Below are 10,139 nucleotides of genomic sequence, written 5' to 3' on the forward strand. Positions count from 1 at the left end.
TCTAACTGTTTTCGGTAAATTAACTGTTTTCGGTATCGTGTCCTCGTATTATATAATGCTTCCGTTTTAAACAGGAATAAAATGCTTTTTGTAAACAAGAAATAATTAATAAATAGCATTCTTTAAATGCGTACTGGAGTAGCATCTAAACATTCATTCAATCATAGTTTAACGCAACTATCACGATGTAAAGGTGGGAAATCTAACTGTTTTCGGTACATTTACGGTTTTCGCGAAAACAGTACTTTTTTCGGTATCTAGTCATACCCCCTTTCGGGATATCGGTAAAGTGCGAGCAGACGAGGTGTAAATACGTTTAAAATTAAAGCTAAACGACTAAAAAGTTAGATAGGAATATCTTTAAATTTTGTGAATAAATGCGTTTCTAATGGATAACAACGACAACTTACCAGAATATTGCTCATGATCACACGTACAACTTCTTTCTGAGAGCGAATGGAAAATGCGTCACGAATTCTGACAAATAAACAGAAGGGTGTCGTTATTGAAATACCGCGATAATACTGGAAGAATAGAGATGCCAACTATAATGTTTAAAACAAATATTTTTTTTAACAAGCGTTTGTGATTTGTCAGGATAATAATAACAATAAGATATCGAAAAGATCAAAGCAAATAAATTCGACAGAAATCTGAGATTCGGCAATATATTTAAGACGGGTTGTGTTCACGTAAATTGTGTTTGGTAAAGACTGTCACTATATGTAGTGAACCAGTCTTCGGCTTATACTCACTGAAGAAGAGTATTCAGGGGAGAAAATTGAGCAATGTCTTAATTCTGGAACGGTTGCGAAGAAAAACAAATGATGCGAGAATATTTAGTGCAATTCGCTACACAATTATGATGTCATTGATATAATTTTTGTTGAGTATGTATTTACATGTGATTTAGCATATGTCAAAGTGTTTTTTATTTGTTCAAGGTCATAAATAGCATCGCGAAAATATATGTCGCGTGGCAATTTTTTTGAGACGCATCCATATGTGGTATTTTTATGTAATTTTATGTCTAAATTTCCATATGTATGAACGGTCAACGCCCGCTTCGCGGGTTTTTGCCCGTATTATTATTTTATTTTTTAGCAGTCACATAAACAACCAAGCAAGGCAACACCTATTATTGCTGCTTCTTCCTGTATTTGCGCGACGATTATCTGAAATATTAACTTAATGACGCTATATTCTTAAATCTTTTTCTATAAAGAATGAATGTAGTTGACTCTTGTTTGTAGTTTCATTTGATCGTTCGTCAAAACGTTGTAACTCTGTTGCTCTGGTATCTTCAATACCATTGAGTAATTAAAGTGTAATTAAATTGAATGCGTTTTAATTCCCTTTTATTGTTGTTTAATTTAAGTTACAATGCTATGACGTTAAATTTTATTTACACTTAAATGTATTATGATATTGCTTGGCCAAGTGTGAGGTTGAGCGCTCTATAACCGGTTTAAACCCCCAATGCTTTGCATTGACCGTTCCAAGGCGGTGACCCCAGCTTTATTCATATTTTGTGTTTATGTTGGTTTGTATTGTGCTGTTTTGTGCTGTTTTGTACTGTTTGGGCAATCGGTCACTTGCCTTAAATAAAGGACCAACTAATTGTTTATAATGAGAATTCAATACTGCTCCAGCAGCTGGAGTTTCACTTTTTTATATTGACTTAAAATAGAAAGGACATAAACTTCGATTTGTAAGTAAATATTCACTTGAATTATTGCATTTGCTTGCACAAATATATATATAGATGAATGACAGATGCCTTTAAGTAAACATTTAGATGAATGTTCACATAATGAACCAAAATTTAAAATATTTCCATTTTATAAGCTATTTTCGAACAATATTTCAGCTAGGTTAGCAAAAGAACAACATTTTATACATGTATTTAAACCCAAATTAAATTTCATTTAATATTTATTGACGTTATGACGTCATAATTGATATGACGTTATCTCCATGACATTTTGACGTTGTAATATATTGTATTATGTCCTGATGAGCTATGCGAAACGCGTTGGCTAAATCAATATGTATTTAAAATCCCAGACACGTGTTTTTACTTTTATTATATATATATATATATATATATATATAAATATATATATATATATCTTAATAAACAAAAACGTGATTATTTGATGAACAGTTTAATTACTTTTTATAAAGTTACTATATAATATATACTTATTTTAAAGATTATATTCTGTTTTGTATTTTAAGAAGCATTGTGATTGTATACAATATTGCATCTTGTACTTTTTCCTACCAAAAAGTATCGATAAGTTTAGGGCTTCATACCTTCCAACAGCATTCGGCTGAGCAAACCTTACTACATGCTTAATACCAAACAACAAAACGATTATGGATCTATCAAGCTTGCAAGCTTTTGAAATATGAGCAACTGTGACATTGTAATGGTCTGTTTATTTGCTATGATGACAAAAAATGGACTATACAGACATTGCAATTATTATACATAGTGTATGCCTGTCTGTGAGCGAAATGCAGCTAAGGCGACCTTAAGAAATTGTTATAAAAAATTAACTACTGGCAGGAGGCAAATATGTAATATATTTAATAAATATTAATATTGATAGTGCTTTATGAGCTTACTTATACATACTATTATTGTCTGATATTGGTTTAAATAATAGTTTCAAAGTCCCAAGTATATTTATCACATTATGGATGTTTATTTTTTACCAGTTTATTTGACTGATAAAATCCATGACTTGATCTGGCAAAATGACGTCGAGCACGTAAATGCCAATTCCAGTAAAACAGAATTCAAAGTTAGTCAGACATTTGAAGAATGTTTTCGTAAAATGTGTTTTTGGTCCAAGGAAGGCTCTCTTATACACTTCCTTTAAGTATAATGTTAAATATGAGATCATGACAAACGGTGTGAGATCGCATATGTTTGTGACAGAGTTTTGAAAAATATTAAAAGGTTTTCAACTAAAACTATATTTTTACTACAAAAAAGGATGTGAGTGGTGATTTGCTGCGTCTTGCTGTTGACCCTTGCAACATCAGGTAAGTAAGTCTATGGTTCTTGGACACATTTGTTAGGTTTTGCAGTAAACAAACTTAGTATGTGTAAAAGCGCAGTTTTATTGCGATAAAGTAGATGTGTTGTCAACAAATAATCGATAAATACTTTAGTAAAATACACCCAGATAAGTAAAATACATGTATCAAATAGCAATAACGCATAATGATTGCTTAATTAACATTTTTAAAATTAAGATTTTTGAAAATTAAGTATTATTCAGTTTAATTATTTATGTTTAATTTTCTCAAACGTAATTTACATTCTGCTGTTGTTAAATTAACTCATTTTCGTGTAATAGTCATTATGTTTGTGTTCTTATATTATGTAACAAAGAGACACTTGCATGTTATTTTCAATGAAACAGGTATTTTTGCCACTTCCACTCGAGGCTGCTTGTGCCCGTATAATTTGGATCCAGTCTGCGGAATCAACGGTCGAACATACCCTAACTTGTGTTCTCTGAGATGCTAGTGAGTATTCAACCTGCTTATGGATCTTTCTACATGAGTTAACTGTATCATGACGATACTATTTATCAAAGTCAAAAAAGCATAAGAAAACGTAAAAAGTGGTAAGTAAATTTTCATAATTTACAATATAGCAACATAATATGAAACCAAAACATTTCTTATACGAAACCTGCATGTAACGTTTAGATAAATAAACTTAGGTCCACCAACAATGCTTCATTTGTGTTTGAATTAAACAGCGTGTGTTGAATATAACAGACGGTTTATGAATAAGACAGGGTGTGTTTAAATGGAACAGTGTGTGTTTGAATGACACAGTGTGTGTTTGACTGAGACAGTGTGTGTTTGACTGAGACAGACTGATTTTTAACAAAGACCTATAGATAACACAGATTGGAAACTTCGCGCCTTATCGGGCTATCTCTCGGCGGGGTCACGTGGTCGAGAAACCGATAAGTACACTGAGGATCAGCAGACGATTTATTCCATGAATCAATCGGAGTAGTCCGGAGATAGCCGGTGTATCATGATTGCGATAAGATAGGGACGCGTCAGTAGCAACGGCTACGATTATCGAGCAAAGTTATGCGAAAATGTTACGGCGCTATGAAAGGCGGTTGTAATTTGGTCAATAATGATCCGATTTTTATAAAATAAAGTTTCATAGAAACATGAGTAATTATGTGTTTTTTTTATATAAAATCTCGATTTTATTTACCTACAATAAAAATTTATAATGCCGCGATCGTTGAAGAAATAGCGCTAAGAACTTCCAAATCGCGGCGAGAATGCTGTTGAATAGTTTATTTGAAAGGCTTTTGCTGATACAATATTCTTGTATAATTTGGTATTTCAAACAGTTAAAACCTTATAAAATATTATTATTTCAAAACGGATAGATATATGTGGACACATAGATCTAGGTCTCTGATTAAAACATTACAGTATAATAAATGCTATGATCGTTCGAACCAAAAACGGTTTCAGTTAGACTTATTTCAATATTAATTGTGTAGATTTTTTCAATTGTTTAATTCTCTTTTTATTTAGATCTTATTCATGAGTTATAGGTTATTAAAGTTTTGTTTGTAATCCAGTTTTTTTTCTTTTGGTAATTAAATTAATCTTTCAGTATCGTGGGCTAGGATTTCGCGAAAAGAAAAAAAACAACATTTCACGCGCGTGTTAATCGTCGGATCAATTAGCGAACTGAAGAAGATGCTTTTTGTGTTTTTTCTTTATTCTTGAGAATTAATTAAAAGAAGGGATCCTAACTTCAATTATCAGTTTGCGTTGTTGATTGATTTTAGTTGTGTGATCAGTGGCCGCGGCCGGCGAATTATAGTCATCTCACAGCTTTTGTTTGTGTTTTAATAGTAATCTCACAGCTATCTGTTAAAATATGTTTGTATATTAACTTGCATGTGTAACATTGACAGGAAAACTGGTAATACTAATAAAAGATATTAAATGAGAATTTAAACCCATACATTGTACTTTCATCTTGTTTTTTATTCATACCAAGATAAACATATTACCCAGAATAAAAATCTTATTTCTTCGATTTGAGGTGAATAAAGACACAGTTTTTCGCAATTAACCAGAGCACCTTTGACGACATGTGTGTATAATAGGGTAAAAGAGCTTAAAATTGTACCATCTTTGTACAAGGCCAAAATCCTTTAAAATGAACATTTTCCTCCAGTTTAGTTTATTCATACCTAGATAAACATATCACCAAGCATACAAATCTGACTTAATCTATTTGGGATGAAAAATGAAAAAGTTTATCAAAAAGAATAAAAACACGTTTGACAGCAATCTTGTACAACAGAAGAAAAGAGCTTAAAATTGTACCAACATTGTATAAGGCCAAATACTTTAAATTGATTATTTTCTTCTGGTTTGTTTAAATCTATACTTAGATTAACATCTTGCCTAGCATAAAAATCTTACTTCAACGATATGGGATGAGAAATAGAAAAGTTTGTCAAAAAGAAACAAACCACTTTGGCGACAGGTGTGAAAAATGATTGAATGGAATAACAGTATAAAATAGTACAAAATGTACAAAGGCAAAATCCTTTAAAATACCTCATTTTCGTCTACTTTTTATAAATCATACATAGATTAACATCTCACCTAGCATAAAAATCTTACGTTATCAATATGTGATGCTTAATGAAGATGTTTTAAAAAAAAATGCTTCGGGCCTTTCAATTCTTCAAAAATTATCAAAAATGAACGAATCCAGTGTTTTCTTTCAAATTCCAATAAATTAATAATTAATTAGAATAATAACTACCAAAACCTAAAGAATTATCAACACAGAAAATAAATACTTATATTTATTAACACAAAAAATATTCAATGTCTTTTTTCGGCGACCGAATTTCAGACATTCATTGCTCTGCAAACTGACAACCGAGCGCTAAAAACACTAATTAACACATTAAGATTGTTAATAAAAATATCAATATAATATAAACTACCAGATCATGCCAGAATACCCTACGACAACAAATATTAACGACTAATTACGAAGAATAATTGATTGCTTTATAACAAAATAGCCGACAGTAGCTAGAACAGGGAAGAATCTACAGGTACACCGGCATCTCCAAAATCAATGTCACGTGACCCGCGTCCGCCGTTAGATATTATCGCTATCGCGAAGAGGAGAGTTTCCAATCTGTGTTATCTATAGGTCTTTGTTTTTAATGAAAAAGTATTTGTTTGAAGGAGAGAGTGTTTGCTTGTCTGAAACAGTGTGTGTTTGACTAAGACAGTGCGTGTTTGAATATGACAGTATGTGTAAGACTGAGACAATGATATTTTGAAAGAGACAGTGTGTTTAAGAATAAGAAATTGTGTGTTTGAATGAGACATTGTGTGTTTGAATGCGACATTGTGTGTTTGAATGCGACAGAGTGTGTGTTTTAATGAGACAGTGTCTTTAAATGAGACCGTGTGTTTTGAATGAAACAGTGTGTGAGTATGTCTGAATGCCTGAATGAGGCAGCGGGCGCTGGGGGTCGATTATTCTAGCAGCTACTGGCCATTATTTCAAGATATATACCATGCATGACCTTAAGTGGTTTATGCCCTATCAAACATTTATACTGCTTTAATATGATTGTGACTATGGATATACACCATTAAAGGCTGAGAATAATATTTTTAACAAAGTGCTTTGGGAACCATTCTCTTTAAATGAGCAACATTTTACCAAACTATCGTTTTTCTGTTTTTTTTCCCAGTTGGGTACCGCTTTGGCATTGGGGCGAATGCTGGAGACGCACAAAATATTGATGTAATTCAAGCAGCCTTTGACACGAAGCGATCTACATAAACAATACCGTAGACGTGTTCTGTTCTCTTGAAGTGTACTTGAATATGAAAATAAAATGTATATTTATAAATCTCGAGAACTGTGTACTCCAGTAAATATCATCAACAACACTTGTGTCAGTTCCCTTTTTGGTATAACTATTATACTTATATATTTTATTGTATTGTTTATTTAAGCCAATCTAAATCACACCTATCATTTTTTTGTGTGTAGCCAAACTGAATTGGTGCAATTGTTATTGGTTTCACTGGTATCAACACATTGATTTAACGTGATTGATTAATGAAATTATGTTGTGTTTGTTTAATATTTTGTACGTAAGTATTGCAAATTCCTAAACAAATAGCTGTTTTTTTTGTATGACAAACCATGTCTATTTCAATATTTCTTACACTTAGGAATATATTATCCTATTATGAAACTTCTGTATTTGTATTAATGTTTTGACTATTGTAAATAAATGCAGTGCCTCTTTAGATACCGTATTCATTTTTGTAAATGCACAATGTATGAATCACATTTAAATACATTTGTAATTAGTTTTGTAAAATTATGCTTTTAAGTATTAATTGTAAGCTGGGGCCGAAGTTAACAAAAAGAAATAAATTATATATTTTGCTTATGTTTCAAGATAATACAACTTAATATATTTGGAAACGGTTGTTGGCATTTTGTTTTAGATCTATTCACAAAACATTGAATGGAATGTATAAACAATTAGCCATTAATTAAACAGCGACAAACTTATACAATGCTTTAATTAAATTATTACTTATACTCATTTGATTGTTAAACAATTAATTAAAAAATAAATACGATTTATTCACAACCCGCGTTTTATTAAAAGATAAATTCGACAAATGCCATCAGATAGTTCCGTGCGAAAATCGTAATGGAAACTCAGGAAGAGACAGTCGTTTTCTTTTCAAATCGTACAGTAGTTCGTTATCTATTTAGGCAATACCGTTAATTTTATGCTTTCCGATGGTTTATAAAGAAATATCAGGGAATTAAAACTGATATTTCACTGTTTCAAACAGTGAAAAATAACAGGAAAAATTATCGATAATTTTCATTGTTTTAACGGAACTATTGATGTGCCCCGCACATTGTTGTTGTTCAATAGTTTACCATATGTATATCATTTACATGTAACATTCATAATTTGTTTAATGTACTTACCTGTTTACTTTATTTCCTGAGCTACACATTATCCAATTTATCTGAGTGTCCACAGCTCCATTGTTTTGTTGATAGTTACAACTCACAAATACATTTTTACCTCATGAGCATATTGTATAATCAATCATTTAGGCAAAATGTAGAGTGAATTGTGTTAACTTTTCCAATGATTTTGTCGTTTCATATTTTACACTTGTTGTTTGATAAAGATTCTTCGTGTGTTTTAAATATACGACGCTATTCGCTCAAGTTTTCCATAAAACTAATAATTATACAGATAACTGCTCAGTGTTTATTGTGAAGCACTGTATTTTACCCTTTAAATCCAATGTTATTGTCCGTAAGTTTATGTTTGCAAACATGTGTTCCACCAATCTCCACGCAGAGTTGTCGTTCCTTGCTCTCACATACAACTCTGCATAAGGCTCAGCACGCCATTTTGTCTACCAAATAGCTAAAACCGAACAAACGCATACACTGTATATTTGTGTGGATATTTAAGATCGCATGCTTTTAATTAAGAAATATGACTTTTAAATGTACGATAAATCGTGCAAAAACTTGTGAGTTTTAATGCAACTCTTTGGAACTATTTTATTGCCCATTTACACAGATGTAATCATTCCACGCACTTCACAAATGTAAACAATTGTACATAATTTATTGAGTGACGTTAGGCATTGTTTTGACGTATTTATGTATGTTGGTTTCTTAACATAAAAAACATATCAATTTTATAATAATTAAGTAAGACTGATATAAGATATCATGATATGAGATGGTTTTCTTTAATGCAGTTAATGCAATGTAACCGTCGTGCAAGAGATTGTTTAGTATACTGTAACCTCAATGATGAACGCTTGGAATGATCATGACATGAATGAGACGCTTTCATAACAATAGTCCGTTCTGAGCCCAACACAGAGGTGAATGTAATGTGACCGTCGTGCAAGAGATTGGTGTTCCACCATTTTGTCTTGAATGCTGGGACGTAGGTTAAAATTTACCTTATTTGCATCGTCTGGTCTATTGTAACTTGCGGAGAAAACATGAAAAGATCATTCTCTATTATGAATTCAGTAGGTTTTACTGTCAAATATTGATTGTTTAAGTAATTTTGATAGATTGTTATCAATTTCCAATATGGCGACTGTTTCTTCCCGTTTCCTTCTGGTATCCATGGAGCGCGTTCCATAAATGGGTTATTTTTGGGACTGAGCGTTCGTTTTGTTGGTCATTATTTGGGCATTTTCGGGGATGGGACAAAAACGGGTTTTTAGTGGGTTTTATTTGGTCTTAGTCCAGTTTGGGGTTTTTGCCCATCCATGGGTATAAAAGGAGCGGTTTTCAGTATTCAAGACACACTTAAAATTTTCATAACTTTAAACACTTGTCGCATAACATCTTAAGCGAAATATTAATGTAACGGAAACGATCATTGTTAAAGTACGTTTAATTGATAAATCTGAATAAGAATAAGAAACATATTTAATTTAATTGTAAATTGTTTTACGCTTTTTGCTACTATTTTAATAAGCCTGTGTCATTGCACTTAATTTATTAGTGGACTGTAACCTTTTTAAAAGACGACGTGGACACTCAAATCGCTAAGACACATTGTTTATTTGTTAACATTTTATGCCAAGAACTGTAACAGTTGAATTTTGACGCTATATAACAATATAAAGAAGTGAAACTCCAGCTGCAAGCCATTAAATGGCAGAGAAATAAAAAGTAAAGCGTCAAACATACTTGTTTTCCATTTATATTGACGATATGAAATAACAATTACAAGCCCTATAGAGCTGGGCGCTACATTATGGTGTCTTGGAAGTGGAATCTTTATAATAAATAAATATTCAGTGATCTGAACCTACACATAGTGACATCAAATATAATGACAGTTAACACTTGGCGTAAAGTTTGGAAAAGTCTTATTGACTTTATATGGTAAATTTGAAAGAAATCACTTGAAAAATATAATTTGTTGTCGATTTAAACATCCTGTTTAATTATGGCAAATAACTCAATAGATAGTGAGGGTGAAATAACACTAAGA

At 31.7% G+C, this 10,139-nt stretch overlaps 1 long non-coding RNA gene across 2 annotated transcripts; it reads left to right on the forward strand.

Annotated features, from left to right (window-relative positions):
• The first annotated feature begins 1,777 nt into the window (after positions 1 to 1,777).
• Positions 1,778 to 7,256, forward strand: LOC127839283 (uncharacterized). 2 transcript variants are annotated; one of them, XR_008030270.1, is made up of 4 exons: positions 1,778 to 2,051; positions 3,008 to 3,057; positions 3,441 to 3,546; positions 6,807 to 7,256. It is a non-coding gene; the product is annotated as an uncharacterized LOC127839283 (long non-coding RNA). The 2 variants fall into 2 exon arrangements; XR_008030269.1 differs by lacking the exon at positions 1,778 to 2,051 and having other exon boundaries at positions 2,149 to 3,057.
• Positions 7,257 to 10,139: the final 2,883 nt, after the last annotated feature.

The sequence above is a fragment of the Dreissena polymorpha genome, chromosome 7 (assembly GCF_020536995.1).
Source record: "Dreissena polymorpha isolate Duluth1 chromosome 7, UMN_Dpol_1.0, whole genome shotgun sequence".
NCBI classification, from domain to species: Eukaryota; Metazoa; Mollusca; class Bivalvia; order Myida; family Dreissenidae; genus Dreissena; species Dreissena polymorpha.